Genomic DNA, 24,544 nt, shown 5'->3' on the forward strand with positions numbered 1-24,544 from the left:
ATGCTGTCATCTTACAAGAGATATCATTTTATTGTGAAGATAAAGTATCAGCTTCTGCCCACAAACTGTTGGTGTGCAGGACGGGCATACTGATGTGTGAGACATCCTCTGTCAAACCCGCATGGGAAGACAGGGACAATACTTCATTAAGCAGGAAGGAGCTTTGCATTAAACACTAGTTTTATTATTCTTGGCTGGATGAGGTCTTTAGATCACGCTTCTCATCAGCTATCCTATAGAAAGCACATTCTCTCGCACTATAAAGAGGATGATGGCAGAGCAGAGAGGCAGGCTTATATAGATACCATATCGGCCTGATGTAAGACAACCTCCCTCTTTTTTAGACTCTGGTGAACAGTGCAGTTTTATATAGACAGCTGAATTAAAGCAACAAGCTGTAGTCGAAAGATTTTTCTCAGTTTTAGCGTTTCAAAGAGAATCAGAAATCGCCTGCGGACTCTGTGGATGTTAGTCCTCATCCTTCATTCTTTGTCTTGTAAAAATGAAACATATGTTTGCTTCCATAAGCGCAGGAATCTCACCTTTTGTGTAGCCTGTCCAAGAACGCAGCCGGTAATCCTGCAGGCATTCATTCTGTTCTTCTCGTTCTGTTGTGAGAGATTTTATCTGTTGACTGTTTAAAAACTGTCCTTCAGGGCTCGCCATCTCGTAACGTGACGTTGTGTGAGATTGCTTAATGTTGTTCCATTGCACTTTCCGTAGTTGACCGCTGTAAATGCTTTCCACTAGTTTAGATAACATTATCAGCGATGTATCTGCGGACGGATGCCGAGCTGCAGTACATTAAAACCCATTAGACAAAGCTCTCTTTAATAATAATCTCTCTTCTGTGTATTAAATACTGGAATGGAGTCAAGTATGTGGTTAGCGTAGCTTAGCATAAAGGGTAAATGCAGCGAGAAGTTCATAAAATAAGCATACTATTTCCTCTAAAGCTTACTTATTAAAACAATATATATAATGGGTTTTTACGCATTCACAAACAGAAATAAAAAAAGCATGGTGTACAGATGGAAAGTGGCCAGTAGCTGGATCAGGTTCAGAGCATCTGTTCTCTTCATCTGGAGATGCAGTGACTTTAATTTATCAAGCTGTGAGTAGAAGAAAGTATATAAAAGGATCATTTATGCAAAATGCTATAGGCTTAAGCTAATAACGGTGACCAGCAAAAAACAATTATTTTGTCTCCTTGACGGTTATTATTGAGCCGTATTGTATATGTTTGTATTTATCTGATGTGACTCAGGCGGAAATGTTCAGATGAGATAATGTTTTAAAGTTAAACTGACTTTACGTTTCAGTCAGACTTCCTTCCTCGCTCTCTCTTGGAAGTTATAGCGTTATCTGGGTTTTAACATTCTTGGAAACATCTTCGACACTAAGTACACAAGGTTTTTGACATTTTAATGAAGAAATATCAGATATCATATCTTTAAGTAACTGCCTCAGCATATAATATAACTTGCAGGAACATATCTGTGTCCTGGGATGAAATGGCTTCATGTTTTACCCTTCTTATATTCAGAATGTGGTCGGTGGTCACAGCCGTAAATGGGCTTCAAGGAACAACTAATATTCTTTAATGCGTTTTAAATCCTGCTTTAGGGTGCATACCTTAATCTGTCATGGCCGTCTGGTGAACCTCGAAATCATGTGTCAACCCTGTCGGTGCCGCTGTGTGTTGGTGTGCACTAAAACAGGTCACGAGCTCGTGTGTCTCACTTGGAGTGCAACGTTGAGAAAGAGCAATAATCTTTTTTTCTGGTTTTCTGTTTCTTCTTCTATCTTGAGTATCCGTCTGTCCTTCTGAACTTCCTGGTGACTGTTGGTGGTCTCACATCACAGGAAGGAATATGATTACGAATGGCTCAGATTCTGTCGGTGTGATCAGTGTTCCCAGCTTATCTTATATTTACTCAAACAAATGAGTGAAATAATGATGTTTACCTGTGGTATTATTTTATAACCCCTATTAATGATACCACAACAAATTGGTGCAATGCATGGAATGCAACTAATAAAGGCAGGGTGCGGAGTAGGGCTGGATATCATTTGAGCTGTTTTGATCCTAGAGCCGATACGATACCGATGCCAAAAATATATTTTTTGATACCTAATTTTGGATTATCTTATTGGTTTTTCGGAGTAATTACCTCCTTGACACAGATTATGTTCTCACCTGTGTTTGTTGGTTGGCTGGTTGATTGGTTGGTTGGTTGGCTGCTTGGTTGATTGGTTGGTTGGCTGCGTGGTTGGTTGGTTAGATGGCTGGTTGATTTGCTGGTTGATTGGCTGGTTGGTTGGTTGGTTGATTGGTTGGTTGGCTGCTTGGTTGGTTGGTTAGATGGCTGGTTGATTGGTTGGTTGATTGGTTGGTTGGTTGGCTGCTTGGTTGGTTGGTTAGATGGCTGGTTGATTGGTTGGTTGATTGGTTGGTTGGTTGGTTGCCTTGTCGGCAGGATTACACAGAAACTACTCAACGGATTTCCACAAAACTTGGTTGGAGGATGGGTCTCAGCCCAAAATAGACCCCATTTACTTTTGGTGCGGAACGAGATGAAAGAATCATAACTCACTTTCTTTAACATTGCAAGATTCAACATTTTTTTGATGTGGCTGATACGTGGCTGTTATCTGTGTGTGAGTGCAAGTTGATGCTGATCCTAGATCTGGTGAGCTTAAATGATAGTAAAGCATTCTGGGTGGTTGATACAGGGCCATCGAGTTTGATATTGGATTAGGCTTGAATTAAATTGTATTAAAGGAGACTGTTGCGCTTTGGCAGAAGTATGTGCTCTACTGAGTGCCATTCTAGTTATTGTCATTATCAGTTTAATATTGAAATACTGCAAATATTGTACACCTCACCTCAGCTTGGTAACAACTTCACTGTGATAAAGTCTAAGATATATGCTAACTCACACCTCCACAGGCACTGAAGCCTATAGAGGGCCTTTAATTTTTAACAGAATCCACCAGAGGGGTCGAACTGTTCGACTCACACTTCCATAATGATTACTCAGTTTGAATCCGATCCACCAGTGGTATGATTTATCAAAGGATGGCTGTATACTGGAGCATTAATGCCAGGAGACACTAAGCTGACCTCTTCCATAAGTCCCATCTGAGGTGAACGTCTCTTAAAGCGACGCCACTCGTTTGTTTTCATTACTGGCTACTGCGGTTCAGTGTGGTCAGGCATCTGATTCTCTGCCTGGCTAATCCATATGCTAAGCCAGCTCTCAGCCACTCGGGGACGGATAAATATGCATCGGCACAGGCGGGAGAGATAAGAAGGCCAGCTGCTTGGAGGCAAGGTTAAACCTGACAGCACTCAAGCCCATCTACAGTATATCCCCGTTTTATTTCAGCCAGGCAGAGAGAGATACAGGTTGGTATAGCAAATAGAAAACTCACAGTGATGATTCAGTCAGTTCTGTTCAGAAGACTCTTCTCTGTTTTTCTTGGGTTTGTTGAAGACTTCGGTGTATCTACTTAATAACTCATAGATACCAGCACCTGAAATAATTTTTTTCATCAAGATCCATGCTTTATTCCCAGAGAAATTAACGAAAGTGTTGAAAAACATCCTGTCTCGCAAAGTGTAAAAGAGTTAATGGGGTTCATTCTGAGCCCAGACCCATCCTCCATCCAAGTTTCATGGAAATCCACTCTGTAGTTTTTCGTGCCAGCCAAGAAACGGACACAGGTGAAAATACAACCCTCTAATAACAATTGAGTGAAACTGTGATACTTTCTGAGATGTTTATCGTACCACACCAGTGTGACAGTGCACTGCGTTTTGGAGTCAGGGTTATGTAATTTTTCTAATATGTGCTGTTGTATGAGAGCCGACTTACAGTGTTTCTAAGTCTAAAATAACTCATCGGAATGTTGCTTCTTTAACGCAACTGGGATTGGGAGTAGCAGAAGCATACCATAAGCTAATCCAATGTACCTTAAAAAATCTAATATATTTCTGTTTACAAGGAACTGCATCTGGCAGTCAGTGCCTTCTTTGTTTTCACTTTGATGGTACTTAAAAACGTGGAGACATCACAGAGTGTTGTGAAGGACTTCAAATGGAAAGCCTTTGAGTAAGTTAAATGCTTAATACAGAGAGTCAGCGTAAAATGAAAATGGATCACCTGCTCATTTTCTAACTGATGACTTGGATTTGTGAGAAAACAATCTGATAAAAGAAAGGCCACCGGTCCTGTTTCATGTTTCTTTTTGATGAAGCCACCGACACGTCCGTGTGCATCCAAGAAGAATAATTTGGTTATCTTCTCAATGGAAGATAGGAGTGGCCCTGTGCGTGTGTGTGTGTGTGTGTCGCCTGCCAAGTCAGGTGGAAAGGTGAGAATGCCGTGGCGCTACTTGGCTGAATGTCATCCGATAATGACACAACCGGGAAAAGAATGTGTCCGAGGTGCCAAAGACGCAGACACTTGTTATGTAATGATGTGAAAGTGGAGATCAATGAGTTTGTGTTTGTGTCCCAATTAGAGCTGAAACTCAACGATTTAAATGGAAGGAAATTCATCTTTATACATTTTACAAAATATTTTAGAATATTTTTCAGAATAAGCATATATTTACAAAAATCAATGAAGTTGATGAGGTAAAACATTTAATATATTGCTTTTAGTACTGTTTTCAATTGAGCATATGTCAAAAAGGATTGGTAAATCACCACATTTTGTTTTATTTATGGTCCCAAAACTCCCAACTTACTTGGAAACAGTAAGATTAATAAGAAATGACATAAAAATGTACTTCTTCTGCCAATAACAATCTGAGTGTTACAATGAATAACTTTTTATCTAGTTCCTGAGCGGGATGAGTTTCCACAAAAAATGCTGCACACTGGGTATTGTTACCTCTCCGCCTGCGTCAGTGTCGTCTTTCTTAATTTCTGTGTAGGACAGTTGAAGCTGCTGCTGTTGGCATTCCTCACCTTATGTTGACTCTCAACTAACACGCCACCCTCTCATATGTAAAGTTTGAGGTGCCACCGACTCATTTAACTGTAAAGTTGTGGTTTTTGAAGAATGTGAAGATTTTGGGCAATCTTATACTCTGTAGTCTCTGGGTTTTCTCTCAGTGTGGGAATGTTGTAGGCAACTTGAGGCAGTTTTTTGAATGGGGAACAAAGTGAGCCAGCAGGGGAGCAGCTAGTGTCACACACCCAACTAGGACTGCAGCTAAGGGCCCTATTGGTGAGCGTCTATGGCCCTAGTTGTTGCAGTGTGTCCTGCACTGTTGGCACCAGCCAGCCCTTGTCATTGGTAGAATCGGCCACTGAGCCCGTCAGTGAGAGAAATCACTCAGATTGGCTGTTCAGCTAAGGAGGTCAGTGCATGAGAAGAGAAACGGAAAAAGGAAGGGAAATCCTTTGAGCCTGTTGCATCCATTATTTCCCCTATTCAGTGTGTTTTTTCTGTATTTTTGGCCTCCACATCTTTGTCAGTGCCATTTCCAACTTTTTATCAGACCGATTCTTGATTAGAAATGACGTTATTGGTGTCAAATAACCCTGCTTCATCATAACAGCGGTTTGTATATCCGCAGTACTGAGTCTTCTGGTTTTCCCGTTTTGAAAGATGAATACAGACGACCACAACCTGGTGGTACGGAGAGTTATTTCCTTTTTATGCAGGCACAGCTAGTTGGTGGTCGGCTGTAGACTTTGTGATGTGTTCAAGTGCAGCTTTAAATGTATTGTTTATCTGGTTCATCTGGTCAAACTAATCAGAGAAATTGAGGTGATTAAAAGTGATTTTTGTTGCAACCCTCAGTGTTTTGTCTGTTTTGCGAATATGTTTCTGTATAAATGTGTATACCGCATGTTTGTGTATGTGTGTGTGTGAGAAGCCACAAATGTGAAGCATTATTCAATCTGCCTCTGCCAGTCACTTTATTTTGATCCAATGCGAGGAGGCAGACTTTGGTCCTGTTGTCCGTAAGAAGATTGAATGTGATGTTCTATGTAATAGCATTTACTTCAATAGTCGTTCATCAGGGACGGACTGATTATGTTTATAGCCCTTCGAACAAGGTTTCTGCGCAGGTTTGCCAAGAGCTGCATGCTCTTTCTCAGCAATGATGTACTTGACATTCACAACAGCGATGTGTCTTCTCACATCCCCAGCTGCATTTCTCATCTCCACCTTGATGACATTTGAGACGTGACAGCTAATTATTCACTCCGGCTGCCAGGATTGTGACGTCTTGAGTTGATGTATGAGTGGCAATGATATTAAACTTAGCCAAGCTGTCTGGTTAATAACACCTCGAGCCTTTTATTGTTTTAAAGCCGCAGGTGTAAATAATGGGCTGCGCTGCATGAAGAAGCCAAGCAGATGATTAAGGAAATACCTGTCGCGAGCAGAAATCCCTTTCCATCGGTGCATTCCTGAACAGATAGTGTACTCGTGGCCTCTTGAAAGTCTACCAAGGTTCATACTATAAACTCCCTTTGATTCCTCTGGCCAGCCTAAGCCTGAAGTTAGACACTTCATTTGGCTAAAGGATTAGACTACTAAGCCTTTTAGTGGTAAGCTGGTCACATGAAAATCTGACATCGGTTTGCACAGACAAGAGAACCTCGCACCTCCTTCGGAGATTTGCTTCTCTTGAACTCTGAGACTCCGCCCATGTCATCCCTGACTTGGCAGTACATGCATGCATCAGTGGCCATGTGGATTTCCTCGTGCAGAGCGGCGGCTATCTGCAGGATTTGGCCGTCTCCTTGTCTCAAAAGATCCTACTGTAAGCCTTCTCACTCTCTGGAGTGTTTGTCTTTTGTTGGCAAAGATGTGAAGGAATCACAGATTGTCTCCTCTGGTTACAGAGTTCCACGAGAGCCGCATTCGGATAACGGCGGGGATCAAATGTGAAGAACAACAACAACAACAACAACACCAACAGCAGTGGAGTGAAGACAACTGACCACCGAGGTAAGTTTTCTCAGCTTTGTGCACACCCTCACACGTTTGCTGCTCAGTCGCTCAGTGTTCCCGTTCCTGCACATACTTGATTAACTGTGAACCGACATCAGTGGGAGTGTATGGTTACCTCGATAGTGTCACAAAGTCAAAAGACCGCTGGGGAGATGGGGTCTGGTTTTATTTTTCCGTGCTGGAACACAGTGTCTCATTTCCACAGGTGCAGATATCAGATTTTGTTTGGTGGGGGGATCCTGAACCTACATGCGAGCTACACAGCAGCACATATGTAGAGCCCACTGACATGTCAGCTGCCTACGCTTTTTGCCTGTCAAGTCTGCAGGGTAAATTGGAAAGTGATCAAATATGCAGTATGGAGTAGTGCAATCTGTAGCAAGAATGTGCAGCTTTCTCAGACGAGTTACATGAGCGCAGTTTTCTCTCTCATCACCTGAACAGCACATTGGTGGTACAGCATATACTGACAGGTTTATGCGTTGCACCGGCCTTCATTTACAAATCAAATCGCATGTCAGGAAACTTTGCATTTTCTTAGTGATTCATCGGCGTGATCGCATACATTGCCTACACATCACTTTGAATAATTATCAAACAAATCACACTTTTAATATCCCGTAAAAAAATCACTCTGCGTTATACTCTCTGAACACGTCCCTGTAGAAGTCACTCCGGGCTGAATAGACAGTAGCTGGCATGAGCCTGATGCTGCAGCAGTCAGCGCTCGTTCCCCGAGAGCATCATCTTGCACAGTCATTGCTGCTGTCCACACGCTAACACGTGTTACCTCACTGACAGTAGGCACCTTTGCCTCACAGCAGCGTTGATGTGAACTGATCTTTTTCATATTGCAGCTGCTGCAGTAGACAGATATGTAGCAGTTGTCTTAGGTTGATATATTCAGATTCCAGTACTGGGTTGATTATAGCTTAAAAAACAGTCAGTTGAGGTCTGTATTCAGCTGTTATTGGCTCAGAAGGCAGAAGCAGTTTCGAGTGGCAGCCGACTTAATTTACGACCTGTATCTACAACCTGAAAGTGAGATGAACAGCATATGAATGATGATGAAATATGTATCTGATGCATTGACATGCGGAGCAACAGGTGTCGCCGGCTCAAATGTCAGGAGGTTAGCTCAGACGGAAAAAAGTGATGAGCGTGCCAGGGGAATTTTTAAGAAAAGGCACAACCTGAAGATGCTGATATGACTCCACTTGTTTACTTTGCATCGTTAAGTTAATGTAGTCGTGTTTTGTACATTCTTTGCCGATGAAACAACAAGATCCAAAATCAGAACTTTACTCTAGTTGTAGTCGACTCTCTCTTCTGTCGCAGTGTGCAGAAAGACTCAGCATTAGCAATCTTCCTACCACTGTAAGGAGCTGGTACATGAATCAAAACAAAGTGGCTTCTGTCGGGGGGATGAGAGGTGAGCGTGGACGCAGCACCGACACACACACACACACATCCTGCCCTGGGGGCTTCTCAGGTGGCAGAGACAACGAGCGAGCCACTCCCTGCACAGCTGTCATGCCCATCAGGGGAATCACTTTCCCGCTCTGGCACACGCACTCACGCAAACGAGTACACATCCCCCCCCACCTGGGCACACAAATACAAACATGCACGCACCTAATCAAATAGACAAATACGTAATAAACATGCACACAAATACAAAACACACACATTCATACTCGGATAATGTGGGAGCTCTGCTAACATTTATCTCCGACCGGGGAGATCCGTGGAGCAGGATGGGCAAACTGTGATCGGGCACCGAGCCAGCGGTTGAATTACTTTTATTCTCCGACAGTTTGACTCACCACCTGGCCGGGTAATCCCAGCGCTCGCTTTTGGACAGCTCCAGTACTAAACCTCAATTCCAATTTGAGTGAATTGAATTTCTCAGATGGCCATTCGGGCTCTGCCTGCCACTAACCGGAAGAAGTAGGCTTTATGACCGTTAATGCTGTGCAGACGAGAGACACACTGACATTTAAACTGAAACCATTACAGTCAGATGGATGTACGCACAAACTGTCGCTGTATTACTGCTGTCTCCTCTTCTGTTTGTGACATTTGAGTAAGCATTTTTCTCGGTGATCAATAAACAAACTTAATAACCAGCCTGGAGGAGCCTCTTGATTGTCTAGACAGAAATGAGTACCGGCAATTTGGTTTTATTCCGCAAAGAAGCCAGGGATTAATTAGCATGCTGCTAAATGACATTTCCAGGAACTGAGGAAACAATACACGAATAATGATGCTGGCTAATACCAGGTTGAATTAGTTTGTGTCCATGTGGCTTACTTTGTGGCTTTACCTGCGTTATAGCCAGCGGGCTCTGCTGGGTCACGGTGCAGCGGTGGAGGTGTGACTCTCTAATGCACTGGGCTTTTTGTTGTGAAGGGCAAGAGCCTCCCTGCTCTTTCCACCATATGGTTTTATTGCAGCACAGCATAAACAAGGTGCAGATGTAATGTTGGGTTGCAGCATCGTGCAGATAGAGTGGGTGGTATTTTGTGAAACTGTGCGGTTTCTTGGACAGCTCTCTCATTCATTGAAAGGAAGTGGTTTTTTGCCTCGTCGCAGCAAAACACAAAATGTTCCTCTTTTGCAGCTCTCGGCTGATACTCGGTCGTCTCATTCACTCTCGTGCGATCAGATCAACATGTGTATTAAAAGCTTGGGGTCAGAAGGAAGGCTCAAGCGGAAAAGTGCAAACCGCAGTTGGCAGAGAGTTGAAGAGTTGTTTGCGGGTGATTTTGTTCCTGGTTATGGTGGCTGACCTCTCAGAGCTGCTTTTTTGGTCTTAATTGGAGTTGATTGGAGTTGCAGAGTACGCACACTAAGCTCAAGTAGAAGTTTATGATGTTTGTATTAGCTGGATTTGTTTCATATTATCTTTTAATTGCATTCTTTTAAATCACATTTGTATGATCCCCTGTTCTCACTGTGTTTAATCCACACCCAAAGTGATTTTAAGGTGACTGCAACATTAGAGAAGTGGGAGCCAGAATATATTTGACACTTTTGCTTTTTTAATTAAAATGTTTCTGTCCATCAACTAATTGATTAATCAATTAACGGCCCAGGCACGCTACCTATTTCTTACTATGCATGACTTCTACCTTCGTCAATTAAAAACTAAACTAAACTATAAAATGGAAACAGACGAGTCAATTCTTTAACTTTCAAGTCCAAGTCGAGTCTCAAGTCATTTATTTTCAGTCAAGTCAAGTTTCAAGTCATCAAAACCGTGACTCCACATCCCTGCCTCAGCCGGACAAACTATCTAACAGTCAACACAAACTTCCCTCAAACAGATCTCACCGGCCCGTCTGCACTGAAAGTCCTCACCACTTATCTGACAGCAGGACACGCCCTCTTTGACATATCCGGTATGAGCTACAATCTCCTGATGATATCAGAAATCTCCACGCGGATCGTTTAAAGTCAGTTTAAATGATTGATGTGTTCAGCCTTCAAACGAGCCATCAGGAATTCACGTCAGCGTCTCAGTACACAACAAAAATCCGAAGTTATGTTCTCCTTCAGCGCCGACATTCATTTTAAACAGCTCAAAGGACGGATACACAGCTGTGCCGCTTGTCTACAGAGCCGACTGTCTTCCTTTAAAGTGTATCTCTCCTGCTGTGAGAGCACTTTGTTTCATCACTGTGGATTTTAGGCTACGACAGAAGGGGGAGACAAGATTGACACATTAATGACAGTTGACATATTTCCAGGAAAAAAGCTATTTGCTATCGAGCTGCCTTGTCCCCGTGACCCCTGCCTGGTAACCTGTGATCAAAGCTGAGACGAGTTATATCCATGTTGAATGCGGCCGGCTTCCTCAGCAGGGCTGTCTGAATGGTGCCGGCCACTGCAGCAGCTCCTGTCACACAGCCAACTTGGATATCACGGTGTGAAACAGATATGATTGTATCGAGCGTTATCCAGTTTCAAACTCACAATGACTGAATTCTTTCAGCAAACCAGACAGGGCACATTGTTCGAAGTCAGTGATATTCAATTTACGGCCTGTGGGCCAAATCTGGCCCTCGATAAGGGTGCCGGGTGGCCAAGCAACCATTTTTCTAATCACAATGAAAATAAATGGTTTCACACTGGGACCTTTTTGCATTTTTTTAAATGTTTAATAATACCCCGTAGCTGACGTGCATAATGGGATAGATTCAGCTGTCAGTAACAGAGAGAAGGCTGATTTTTGCTGGACGTTCTTGTGCAAAGCGCAGTTGTGTCAGATAGTGAATAGAGCTGCCACGATTTGTGACCTCTGTGGGCTCTGGGAAATTGTGATGAGCCTTTTTCAAAATGTATTGACTATGGATGAATCGACTCATCATGAAAAGAATCAGCAGATAATGATAATAATCCTTAGTTGCAGGCCGAACAGTGAATATGAGCTGAAGAGGAGCAAAAATTGTGTCAAAATGTGGATAATACTGATCCCATAAATGTCTATTTGACACAAAAAAAGCTTGAATATGCTCTTTGTTCTGTTCCTGGTCAGAGAACTTCCTGTTTGTGGTTTTATTTCTATGAATCAGTCCAACATGTTTATTGTTTTACAACTTCTTTCAAGTGTAGCCAAAGTATTTACAACTAAGATGCAATCGCAGCTTTTAAATTCATTAAAGTGTCTGAGACATCTGTTGTTTATGTGGGTCATATAGAGGCATCAGTATTAAATTGAGACTGTTCATAACCAGTTAAAAGTTCCTTGTAATCCATTTAAGTGAAAGAATCTAAAAGACGGATGAGTTATGGACCTTTTAACGATAAAAAATTATTCATGTTTGCGCTTTCATTTTTGCAGAAGTGGTCCCCGGGCGAAGCAACTTGAAAAGTTAATAAGCTCCTGTTTCCTGATCCTGCTGCGACAGTTAGTCTGACACAAATACAAATCAAGCGTTGACATTTTGATCTATTTACATACTCGAACACAATGAACATGTTCTGCAACAATCTGGCTTTGTAGCTCTCAATGAAAAAAAAAAAAAAAACTCCTAATGACTTTCTAAGCTGTGCTGCAGTTTGATCCAAGATAACAGGATGTTTACGTAGACCGACATACTGTGAAATACAACCACAGAGACGTTGAACCTGTTTGCTGCAGTGCTTTGAACCTTCGGTGGCAGTTGCATGTTCGTGAGGTCTGAGGGGGATTGTGTAACATACAGTAGTTTTAATCACAGAGCTGATCGGACAGCTGATACGGATGTTAATGAAACGTAGTCGAGGGGCGTATAAATTAAACCACTGGGCAGCACCTCTGTTGTTATCACATCCTGGCAAATGGATGTTACGGGTGTCTGTATTGGTAATCCATCTAAATTTGTATCTGTGATAACACATCGGTGCTCGATTACCTGTATTACAATCCATTTGAACATTTATGGCTATTGTTATTGCTGTCTCGTGATCATATTTCAAAATAAAATGCAGATATTTGACGGTTTCAGCTTCTCAAATGTGAGAATGTGTTGCTTTTTCTTGTCCTACACTATAGTAAATTGAATTGATTTAAGTTTTGGACCATTTGTTGAGTAAAAGAAGACATTAAATGATATCACCTTCGGCTTCAGGAAGTTATGATGGACATATTTCAATGTTTTTTTGATTTTTTTTAAGATTAACTGGCAGATTAATCACAACATCCTACTTACCTTACTACTTTAGCCGCCATTCAGTTCATCCTGAACAACAAAATCGTAACAAACAAAACATATGGGCGCATTATGATCTGCAGCATTGTTTGAGGAACAGACAAACAGCCGTTACAAAAATTACTCATATGAGTGTGTTATTATTATAGAAATTAATATACAAATACATGCACGAACAAGTCATGAAGTGCAAACACAAGGTCACAGAGACACAACTTAATAACACAGTTTCTGACACAGTATGTCAAATTAAAAAGAAAAGAGAAAAACACATGAATAAGCAAACAGGTAAGACAAAGAGACACGTACATTTTGATGTCGAGTTTCTCTCACAGTAAAAACTCAGTGAACAATAAAACAAACTAGTGTTGACTGTCAGTAATATACTGGATGTGAGTGTGGGGCTCCCAGCCGGCTGCTTTGTTGTTTGAAGTGTGCGAACAAACGTCTCAGTGAGGACAGCCTCCCTTTGTTGTGACTGTGATTACCATATACTAAAGGACTGAAGTGGGTTAGTGCTTTCATCGGACTGCCACCTAATTATTTTTGCCACAGAGTTTCTGACACATCCTCGTACTCTGGATTATCAAATATTCATCCGCAGATGAAAAGAATCAATAAATACATTTGCAGAATAAATGCAAATCAAAAACTTAACTTTAGTTGCTGGAAACCCCAAACTGTTGAGGTGCCAGTGTGTGCTCTAGGTATTTTAAGGGTGCTAGATATAAAACATTCAAAAAATGATCAACAGAATGTGATGACAAAAAGGGTTTGACATCAAGAGATCTATGTAGCGTGTTGCAGAGATGTCTACTTGTAAGTTAGCACGCTAAACAGATAGCCAAGGCCCATCCTGGCCCAAAGTTCCTGTCTGGATCGCTAACTGCACTGCTAACTGAGCTAACAGCAGCCACAGTTGTCAGTTACTCTTTAAGCCAAAATCTTCACTGTAGCTGCCGAGCTAAAAGTATTAGCAGGACGAGCTTGACCGCGTGTTGTGGGTGTAAATAACACCTTTTCAAATCAGTTTAGGTTCTCTGGGTCTTCTGCAAACTTGGGTCCCCCGTCTGCTTCAGTTGTTAAGGAGAATGCTGCGACACCAGAAATGCTTTGTGGACTACAAAAACTTCACCTGACTTCCCATCTGCATGCGGGTGGGATGATAAGAACTGGATTTTCATTCATGGGTGAAATGTTCCTTGTAAAAAAACAAAAGATCTGAAGCAGCTCTTTGCATGTTTACGGCAGCTGTGTTTATGCTTAACATCTATATGTTCTAATAGTCATGCGGGCCTCCGTCTTTATGTACATTTTGTCCTTCTTTCCCCCCTCTGTGCCCCCTCTCTCCTCTCTTCATGTCTCCCTTAGGCGGTGTCAGTTGAGGCTGTGAACAGGTGCAGCAGAGAGTGATATGAACACAAGTTCCTGCTCAAACAGCAGGAACTGCCCCCCGCCCCCAACACGCCACATTATACATGTATATATCTACTATACAGTCCAGTCTGCCACTGTGCTGCCATTCACGTGGGCGGAGAGGGGGTTCAAAGTGTTCGACCACGCCAGACGCTGGCTGTGTTTGCTCTCACTCTTGCCGTGTCAGCGTTCAGCATGTGTGGGATTATAGATAAAGATAGCATGTATGTCACAGACTAAGACCTCACGGTGTCTTTTACCCCTGGCTGAGGACAGAAAAGCAGAGCGTCTGCCGGTTTACAAGTTTAATGAATAACACATCAGTGCAGATAAGCGGGGCTGTACATCTTGTTTGGAAGGAAAAGTGGGCCATTTTGTTCTACGTGCTCCGAGGGAGTACATGTAAGAACATGCTGCTTCATATGGTTCTATACTGGGTGTTTATGGCTGCATATAGGAGTGTGTGCTTATCCTTGTTGAGTAGAATCTGATAGTGTGTACTCTTGCAAGCGATAATCTCAACTCAGAGGTGCTGGTGTAAAGAGTCGGTGTTAATTTCAAAGCTGCCTTCTGCCCAAGAAAGGCGGTCTTTGTGGCCACAGGCACCTCTCAGAGGGCTCAAAACAAAAGCCGTATATCCGCAGCCAGTGTGTTTATTATGTCCAAATGTCTGTAAACATGGTTACAAAGCTCTGAGTACAGCGAATGTCTATAATCAAGGCCAGACCACTGTTCCTACAGGAGGACAGACGCTGAAAAAAAAACACAAAGAAGAGAAACATTAGAGAAAAGACTTGAGGGAAGAGAGGGCAGAAATGGCTCGAGAGTGGTGGGCAGCATTAACCAGTTTGGAGAAGGACATTCCAGCTTCTTTTGTTGTCGGGCCACAAATATTCCAGTCTTCCCTGCTCACTCCTACTCCTCTGCCACACAAACGAAGTGAACTTTGGAGGACTCCAATAAAAAGGCGGAGAAGAGTATTAAACGCCCGGGGTTAGGAACGGTGACTCGGTGCACACACTGGACGCTCTCGCAGCTCTACACATGCTCTCGACTGTTGGTTCTGCTTGGCTCAGTCTGGTTTGAGTTTTTACGCAGGCATGTGGAAGAGTTTCAGGAGGGGTTCAGAGTCGCAGTCAGTCTTACACAGACACTGTTAAAGACACAAGTCACTGAATGAAGTGGATATATTAGTGTTGAAACTGTAAACCCCCTTTCAGACATACATACAGGTGAACGCTTGCACAAACACGTACAGTATATCTGAATGCATGTTTTCTCATTCCTGCAGGTACGGGGGGGGGGGGGGGGGATGTGCACAGGAATGCATCAGTCCACCTTTTGTACCGCATTTGGATGAGTTCCAGATCAGTGAACCGCGCTCTGCACCTTCTCATTAAAGACGCACTTCTGTAAGCTAAGGAGCGGGTTTCAACATGCCACGACTAGCTGAAGCCACACTGGGACGTTTTCCCCTCCTACGCCATGTGTGCCGAGTCCACTTTTATAGATCACGTCATAAAGTCTGATCAAACTCACACCTCTTCCTTATTTAACTTGGCAGTCGGTCGAACATTAACTGAGCGTAGGCTTCGATCTCTGCCAGCATGAGTGATATCATTATTTTTAAGCGATACAGAAGCCACACCGAGGCGAGACGTATGACTCATGCGATCGTACATATTCATCCCTAACGACTGGAGAAGGTTTACTCTATATGTTGCTCTACTTTCTCATTTTGATGCTTCTTCTCGCCGGCGTTATTGCTGCCGCGCGCCTTCATGTCACTTTCTTTTCTCCTTTTTTGTTTGTTTGATCTCGCTCGGCGCTGCCAGCTGAGGTGTTATCTCGATTGCATAAACTGCCCACGTGCCTTTTGGCAAAGCAGATCGTGTGTAGAAACTCAGCCAAGTCTGTCAAGGTTAGTTTAGCTGAAATTGTGCCAGCGTGGTTAAACGCACCTGTGTGTGCATGTGTGTGTGTTTGTGTGTGTGTGTGAAGTTGCTGTTAGAAACTTTGTTCAGTAGTCGGCCGTTTGTCAGATGGATCTTTCAACACTTCTCAGCTAATGACTCGCGCTGTCTATTTTTTTCTTGGAAATCACGTCACAGTATGGTTCTCAGAGTAGTGTTCTCAGAAAGCATCATAAACTGCATGACAAATACTGGAAGGAGCCACGGTGACGTCACCCATTGATCTGTGGAGGTTTTGAAGCCTCGAGTTTGGAGGATAGGGTGGACGCCGTGGTAGCGACCTAAAGCACACGCTGCTGTATCGTCTATTTTACTCTAAATGGGACCATATTTTACAAAACGATCATCATGCTGTTTTAAAGAAGACTTCAAACTAGCAATTGAGACCATCAGCTCAAGAGGAAACTGTTTGCTGAGGTAATAAATCAAGTGAGAAGTAGGATTATTTTTTTATAAGCTTACATACAATCAAACCAGTCGAGTCCTGCTGACCATTACAAAAGATGAAGGTTTGAGGCATTAGCTTCACTTCTTCTAAGGATAACATGCAGCAGCCTCAGCCTTGACCTTTGACCTCTCCATAATTTCCCCCAGTCTCATCAAGGCTGCTGAGGTCATAACAATAAACCACCATGTTTGTAATGCTCCTGTGACCTTACCCTCCGCTTGGCAGCTTCCTATCTGTACGGTTCCTATAATGTTGTGCAGCTCGGTGTTACACGAACAGGTTTTTATAGCTGGAGTCTAGTTTTGATGTCATCCAGAGACAAATCCTGCTCCTGCTTCACGAGCGGCGAAGTGATTCTGACAGCACCCGTAGTGATTTCACCGGGGTAAGAAGACATTTTTCTGTTTAACCGCTGTGAGGATGCCTGCATTGAAATAATCCTTTTGTGATATCTCGAAATAAAAATGTACAAGCCCACAGAGTCAGTAGGTCATACTGTGGCGGCAATTGCGGTTTGATCCCTACCCTGGCTCCTCCTGTGTATGTGGGGCAATAAAAAGTAAGCTGCTTTGGACAAAACTGTGTGCTGGGCTGCAACTAACGAGATTTTCATTGTACATCACGGCCTGAGATGATGTCACCTTGTCCAACAAACAGCGAGGGATGGGATAATCAAAGATTTTATCGCAGATCAGGATAAAAAAAACAATCGGAGAAGTTGATCGTGATAAATTTCCAATATCAAGATGATCATGAATATCCACACGAGTGATTGAAAAATCTTTCTAGGTTGATAAAGTACAGTCCTGATTTGATTACTTGAGTTTTTATTTTTTTTATTTTTTTGTTGAACTGCCGAAACATCTGTGTCCTATTTGTGATGCAATAAAAATAAATGTTTGCCTTTTTAAAAAAAAAACTTGACAGAATTGTCAACATTCACTAAAACTTTTAATTTCTCAGCCTCTGGAGCAGATAAAACTTTGACTTTTAATGGAAATTATTGTCTTTGCTCTAATGTTCATTAAAGTAACGCACAGTGCATTTCTCCAGTCACGTGTCTTGAAAGTGACAACATCATCCAAAACACGCTCAGGTCGCACAAGGTAGCATGATTACAGCATGATTACAGGGTATTTTAAGAGTTGTAATCATACTCAGATGATTATTGGCATAATATTTTGAATAGCATTTCTTTTAGCCAGGATAATCGTGACAGGAAATGTTCATATACTGTATGCCTACCAACAGTTCACTCGTCAGTGACATTCAGTCTACTGTGATGGAGGAATTTATTGTCTCATTGGACGTTTCACCTCCAGTAATGAAGTTTAGTTTCAATAAACCAAAAAAATGGATAGAAAGTCTTGATCCATTGCCTACCGGACCTCACCCGCCACCGTATCGCTCTACAGAAGTAAGCATGTAGGATGTAAACATTAACGGCATCCTCCTCGGCTACTTTAGTTAGCTGGAACCGCTCGTCTTTATTTTGCGTGTCTCTTTTCATGTGTCCATGTGTATGTCATTCACTATATTTAACACTATATGTGTGTCCTTGTCCGACCGTGTCCCCAAACGTGTGAGTGTGTCCTTGTGCGTCGCCTCTGAATGCGTCTCTGTGTGTTTATCGCCGTCTGTGTGTCCATGCATCTTCGTGTGGGTGCCCAAGACTGTGTATGTGTGTCATTGTCCGCGCCTCCTCCCAGTCTAGATAATTCCAACGCGCTCCATACGCTCATGCATACAGCAGTGGGAGAGACGACTGCAGAGGCATGCCTTGGGATGTGGTCAGGAGTGGCCTGTGTTTTGTGGAACATACTGTACTAAGCTGCGCCACTGCAGTAAAGGTGCTATAAATAGAAGGTGCTGATAAAGAGGAAGAAAAAAAAAAAAAAAGAGGGGGACTCGGTGTGAAACTGACTCACCGAGCCGGTTTCTGTTTGAGCGCTCAGCCAGGGGGCCAAAGGATCGCTGCAAGTCTAGGCTGAGCTAAAAGCAACACTCAGGTACATAAGAGCACATAACCAGGAGCAGATTTTAAAAAAAGGAGCAGTATTCTCAGATTTACTTTTAATTTATGTGTTTATGTTAAAGGTTAGGGGTTTTGGGTTTCAAGACTTGATGTATTTATGATTTTCATTAGGGAAGTAACGTACAGTCATATACGTTAAGTGTTACCACACTGCGACCACATCTGTCACCGTTCGTGGAGGTCCGCCGGAGAATCGTCGGTCCGCAAATATAACGAATGTTTATAATGTGTCTGGGAAAACAGAGGTACACGTTAAAGTGTGTTGGTGTAAAATTCATTAGTTTTTAAACTTGTAAAAGATAGGTCTGATGAGGTTGGTTTCTGTCCAGGTTTAGGTGACTGTAGCTCAGTGTGTAACTTTAGTCTTGACTCTTCGCTCCAAACTCAACACACATGAGTTGATTTTTAAATAACAGGACTGATGCGAGGAGTCAGACAAGCAGCAGTGGGTAAAAGGAGCAGCAGTACATGTCAGTTTTCTGCACTGCTGTCTACTACTCTTAGTCGTATAGAAGTAGTGCATGACAGTATTGCACCTGGTTTCATAGACACTGGTGTGTTTATGACCACAGGTGGCTGCAGAAGGTGGCAAGCTATCGTAGCTCTCCGTTAGCGGCGCTGAGTCGATGCACTCGAGAACCTGCATAAAGTCACATCCTTTGGTCTGTAAATCCAACCAGAGTCCTTCACAAAGACGTACACAGTCCAGCAACATGTAACAACTTCAACAAATCATCCCCGAGGCTTATAAAGGCAACGGAGAGAGACGAGGACGGTCTCATTTTTCTTGCGTCATGTAACAACCCAAACCCCTTTGAGCTAGTTTTAGTTGTACTGGCCAAAAAAGTAGGGGTAGGGGAAAAATATCAGGTAACGGATGTGAACACGTGACGATGGATGACAGTGAGCAAAGATAATGGAGCTAAAGTCATGTGTTTATTTTAATTATGGAGCATTACAAATACACTGTTAGCAAGTAGAAACACATCAAGACGCATAGATAATGGGGTTATTAATCGTATCACAGCCCTCTGGATCTGAATCAAATTGAATCATGAGGTGTCTCGAGATTCACAACCCAACTCCCAAGCCAATATAATCTGTACGGCATACACCATCTATCCTTGGAAACGATTATTAAAAATCAAATATTTTGTGCGAAGAAAGGCGGATAAACACAGCAGAAGCAATGACGTGATTGTGGACTTAACATGCAGGTCTTCAGGACGTTTTTGCAAGATACACAACATCTTTAGAGCACAGTCTTTGTAGCTGCTGAGAGATTGGTGGAGGGTGTCTGGTGAATTTACAGGAGTTTTCTGGTGGCTGAGCAAGAGAAATGAGAGGAGTCTTAACCCCGCGGTCGGTGACTCATTCTCAGGAAGAGGAGTTTTGTAGGTTCTCAAACAAATTGTTTGCCCTCTGATCCGGCAGGCTATAATAGGGCTTACATGGATGGATGGAGGCAGGGGAACAGTGTTTGCTTAGCCTTAGATAGAGTTGAAATGCACATGGATGGGTGAGAGGAAAACAGGAGCTCTGTCACTAGAGGACTTGCAACCTTCATCTTGTCAATGCATCTTTAGATTTGAGTCCTTGAGTACAGTACGTCGCAAAGAAAACCTGTTTTTTTTGGGTCTGTAAGATGCCTTTTAAACAGCGTGCCCTCCTCCAATGTGCTAATAGGTGTTGAAGACACTTTAGCCTCAAGGTTGCACCACATCAATTTGTAAAACATTAATGAAGAGCCTGTGTCACTGCCAGTTTTTCTTCAACAGCCTCCTCCAAGAAATCTGATTTAGAAAATGTGCGTGAAACGACAACCTGGCAGCTCAGTGATGTGTTTAATTTCAACACTGACACCGTACATTTGCACTTTCCCAATGGTGAGCATCTCTTTCCCTAACGGCTGCACATTCACGGCTTTAAGAGGGTAAATCCTCCGCTGACACCCAGCCCTCTTAAACGGCACTGTAACCAGTTTTATGACCTTGTTTTTCTTCGATTTTTTGGGCTTTTTTTAGTCTCACTTTCGCCTCCTCGTCCTTAACCCCCTCTTTATTTCATCTTGTGACATACCTCTATAACACTCCTTTAAACATGCTTTGTGCTGCAATGATACACGCACACACACACACACACACACACACACATATGCACATGTGAACCGCGGTATATCTGTCTGGCTCCATGCACACACTGCACCCCCAACGTTCCCATTTGGAATTCACCCGTTCCACCATTCCCAGAATCTTGTTTCACCATAGCAACACCAGCATGTCTGCTGCTTCATGCGCACACACACACACACACACACACACACACACACACACACACACGCACAGCTATTTCATATTCACCACATTCCCTTTTTCCCTCTCTTCCCCTTCTTTTTTTTTATACTCCAGTTCTTGGCTGGTTTTTATGGCCTCCCCCCTCCTCCCCTCTCTCCCTCCCTCTCTCCCTCCCTCCCCTGCTCACTGTGTTCCTTCAGGAATTTTGGCCCGCGTTCAAAACTCCTAAATCAACTACAGGCTGCTACAGCACCCTGGGCCCCTTTTCGCTCGGCGTCTGTCACCCCACATGTTGACCCCGGGGAGTGTTTGTGTACGTGGGGAGGGGGCCGACAGACAAACCTGTCCTCGAGAAGGTTGTGCTGACTCTTAGATAGCTTCTGACCCCCCTCGTCTCTTTTCCTCCTCGCTGTCTGTCATTTCCTCACTCTTTCACTTCCAGTCTGTCTGTTTTTTTGTTTTTTTTTGGTCACAACTTGATAAATTGTCTGACGACGTTTAGGTAACCTCTGTGACCCACATCACTCCCAATCTCCAGCGGTGATGGTTGATTTTTGTACCTCCCCATTAAAGTCTTCTTTTCTGTTCCTAACTTTTCTCCTTCATGCGTCTGTGCTTCAGAGACAAGATTGTTTAGAGAGCATACCTCCGCCAAAGCAGTCCCCTTTGACGATTAGATTGTGATTTGGATCTGAATCAAATTTTACTCGAGCTGCCACTTACGCCTGACTTTATTCATCAAGTTTCATGCATTATTACAGTGAGAAATTAACGGAAAATGTCAAAAAAACGCCATGTTAAAGAAAGTGGGAAAAGATTTCTTAGATCTTTCCCTTTATTTGGATCCGCACCAAAAGTTAATTGGATCTATTCTGGGCCGAGACTCATCCACCATCCAAGTTTTGTGGAAATTTGTTCTGCAGTTTTTGTGTAATCCTGCTGACAAACCAACCAACCAACACACTAACGGGGCGAAAGCATGGAGGAAATGATAGAAAAAAGAGGCGGCCCAACATGAATAAGACTCACCATATTTCCAAATAAAGTACAATCAAAGCAACCTCCAGTTCCCTTTGCACTCTCACACCCCCCACATACTGCAAATTATGTGCTTCACCATTATCATGGAAGAAAGAAATTAGAGAACGTGTGCCAAATTGTCCAAAACCAATCAAGCTTATTTCTTGTAGAGCGCTTAATCTTCTCTAAATCAAAGCCAGTAAGAAATTCCACAACTTTCTTTTTTTTTTCTTTTTTCGGGCTATTCATCATTTTTGCTTTCAAGAAGCAACTAAAGATCTGAAGTCATTAAATTCTCAGAAAGAGCTCACATAACTTTTATTTTATGGTTGCGTACATGCACTTCACTGCCTCGGTCTAGTTTTGTCTCTTTTTCCTCCAGGATCATCTCCTGCTCTGCCTTCTCCTTTTTGTGTGAAAAAAAAAAGTACAACGGAAAGAAATTTGTTCTACAGATGTTGTCTATCCCGTAGCCTGGAGCGAAGTCGAACAGAGGATTGCTTTCTCTCCCTCTGAGTCCCCCCATGACTCCTCTGCCTTCCCTCTACCTCTGCATGACCCTCTTGTCTCAGTCGCTCATCTAGCCCATCTCCGTTTTCTCTCCGGTACATCATGTCCGTCTGGCCCGTTGCGTGCTGATTAACAAACTGACTTTAATTGATTCACTGTACTGGCGCGGTTAAAAAAGCTAAGATCTGCTAAGCTCTGTCGACACAGGGGTCCCTCCGCTGGGCTTTCATCTGGGGTCATACACAGAAGATTTGGCGTGTACGGAGCTGCTTTTGACTGTTTTGGTGCATGTGTGAGATGCTCAGATGACAAGCCTGTTGCACATTAGCGCTGTGATTTAGTGAGTTTGGCCGCGGCGCCAACCTCCCCCCCCCACCACTCCCGCCTCGACTCCCTCGCTAGTTCATCCTGCCATAGGGATCGCCGTCGGTTGTCCATTGTGTTTGGTCTGGTTTGGATTCCCAGTTCGGTGAAGGAGGGGGAAGACATGTGCAGAGCCGATGTGTTGTCCCGCATGTTTGCGGCAGAGCCAGCTTCCTCCCAGCATGCCAGCTCTCCCCGTCAGGCTAAAAACTATTTTTCATGCCTTTTTGTGTATTATGTCACAGCAGGATGACCTTGTGCATGTACCTGTAAACACTTACAGTACAGTCTGGTGATTCACTGTTCCCAACCGCATTCATAAATAACAAAAGAAATAATCTCCAGGCGCCCAAATGGAGTCAAAAAAGACAAAAAAGCACCAAGCTTATGATTACCATATTTTCAATTCCTGCTTATACACATGGCTTTTTAGCTCTGTGCATTAATTTAGCGTTTCACAAAGGCATCAAACATATTTAGGCTGTGAGGGATTGAGCAGTGTTATAGAAGAGTGTATGTGGATTTTTAGGGCTTTGGACATCACAAGTTTTGTGTAAAGGCACATCCTTTGTTACGACGAAGTGATCCTGGTTCCTGTTTTTGAACTGGTAAAGCTGTCCTAATCCATCCATCAATCCCCTCAGTACCCAGTCAAATTACAGTGAATGTAAACTCCCGTGTGGTTATCCAGTCTAAGCCCATTACGATCTATCTTGAAAACCAAACGTGGGTAACAGACCTTTCCTGATGTGTTTAGGAATGATATTTTTCATCATTATTACATTAGAAGGATGTCCACTTTGATCTGTTGCCATACAGAGCTGCTTACACTGTGGCAGTGTGTTTGTATGTGGACGTTACACACAAAGCTAGTCTGTTTCGAGACCTTTGACCACCATCCTGCATCGTTTAACTCATCAAGCTTAGGACTGCACACCTGAAATCGCAATATAGCTGAGTGCAATATCAAAATCACAGGAGCTGCAGTTAAAATGTGTCACACGAAGCACAAAAAAACGAATGATATTCTCCAGCCATTAGGGAACGTGCAAAAACATCATCATTTTTATACTCATTATCTCAATATGTTTTTTTTGTTGATTGTTCAGTTTTTCAAAAAGGCCCGATGGGCTCATTTAATGCTGTTTCCCCCAGGTGAAGAAACAGCTTTGCAGGCAGGATTAACAATAGGGACGTCATCTTCCTACACAGCTTGCTGCCTACATGCATGAAATATGGTGACCACGAAAAGGACGTAAGCACGGATGAGATTGGATGTTTTTAAAAAGTGCAATATGTAAGGATTCAAAACTTCACCAGAACGTGAAAAACAGTTCTAACGTTACGGCATCTGTGTACTGTGTTGCAGAGTTATCAGAGCTTGCACTAGCTAGTGCTCTCAGTCCCTATTGCTAGCTGCACGGCTAACTGAGCTAACTAGCGAACTGCAGCTACAGTTATCAGTTACTCTAGTGATATCCTGCCCCCCATTTGTTTTAGATACGAATGCTACAGGTGGCCAGTTCTTACATACTGCACCTTTAAGATGACTCACATAAATAGCAGCTCTTAAAAAGAAAATGAAAAAGAAACAATGTCAGCTCATGCAGCCACTACCTAATTAACATGTTATGTGGAAATTAGCTGAGATGATCACAGTTTCAGAATGAGTGAAATAAGTGGAACAAATTGGCAGTTTAGTTTTCTAGTGACAGAAAAATGGCAAAGCAAAGTTCTCTGCGTCTTCAAGAAACAGGTCGTGTTGAAAGCTGGATGATGTTGGGGCTACCAACTGGAATAACT

At 42.9% G+C, this 24,544-nt stretch overlaps 1 protein-coding gene across 1 annotated transcript in view; it reads left to right on the plus strand.

Moving 5' to 3' along the window:
* Positions 1-24,544, plus strand: part of thrab (thyroid hormone receptor alpha b) — a 154,167-nt gene that overhangs the window by 16,505 nt on the left and 113,118 nt on the right. The window contains exon 2 of the mRNA XM_073489288.1: positions 6,878-6,983. The gene's annotated coding sequence lies outside the window, so the exon portion shown is untranslated. The remainder of the gene's footprint in view (positions 1-6,877; positions 6,984-24,544) is intronic.

The sequence above is a fragment of the Pagrus major genome, chromosome 20, assembly GCF_040436345.1.
Source record: "Pagrus major chromosome 20, Pma_NU_1.0".
NCBI lineage: Eukaryota > Metazoa > Chordata > Actinopteri > Spariformes > Sparidae > Pagrus > Pagrus major.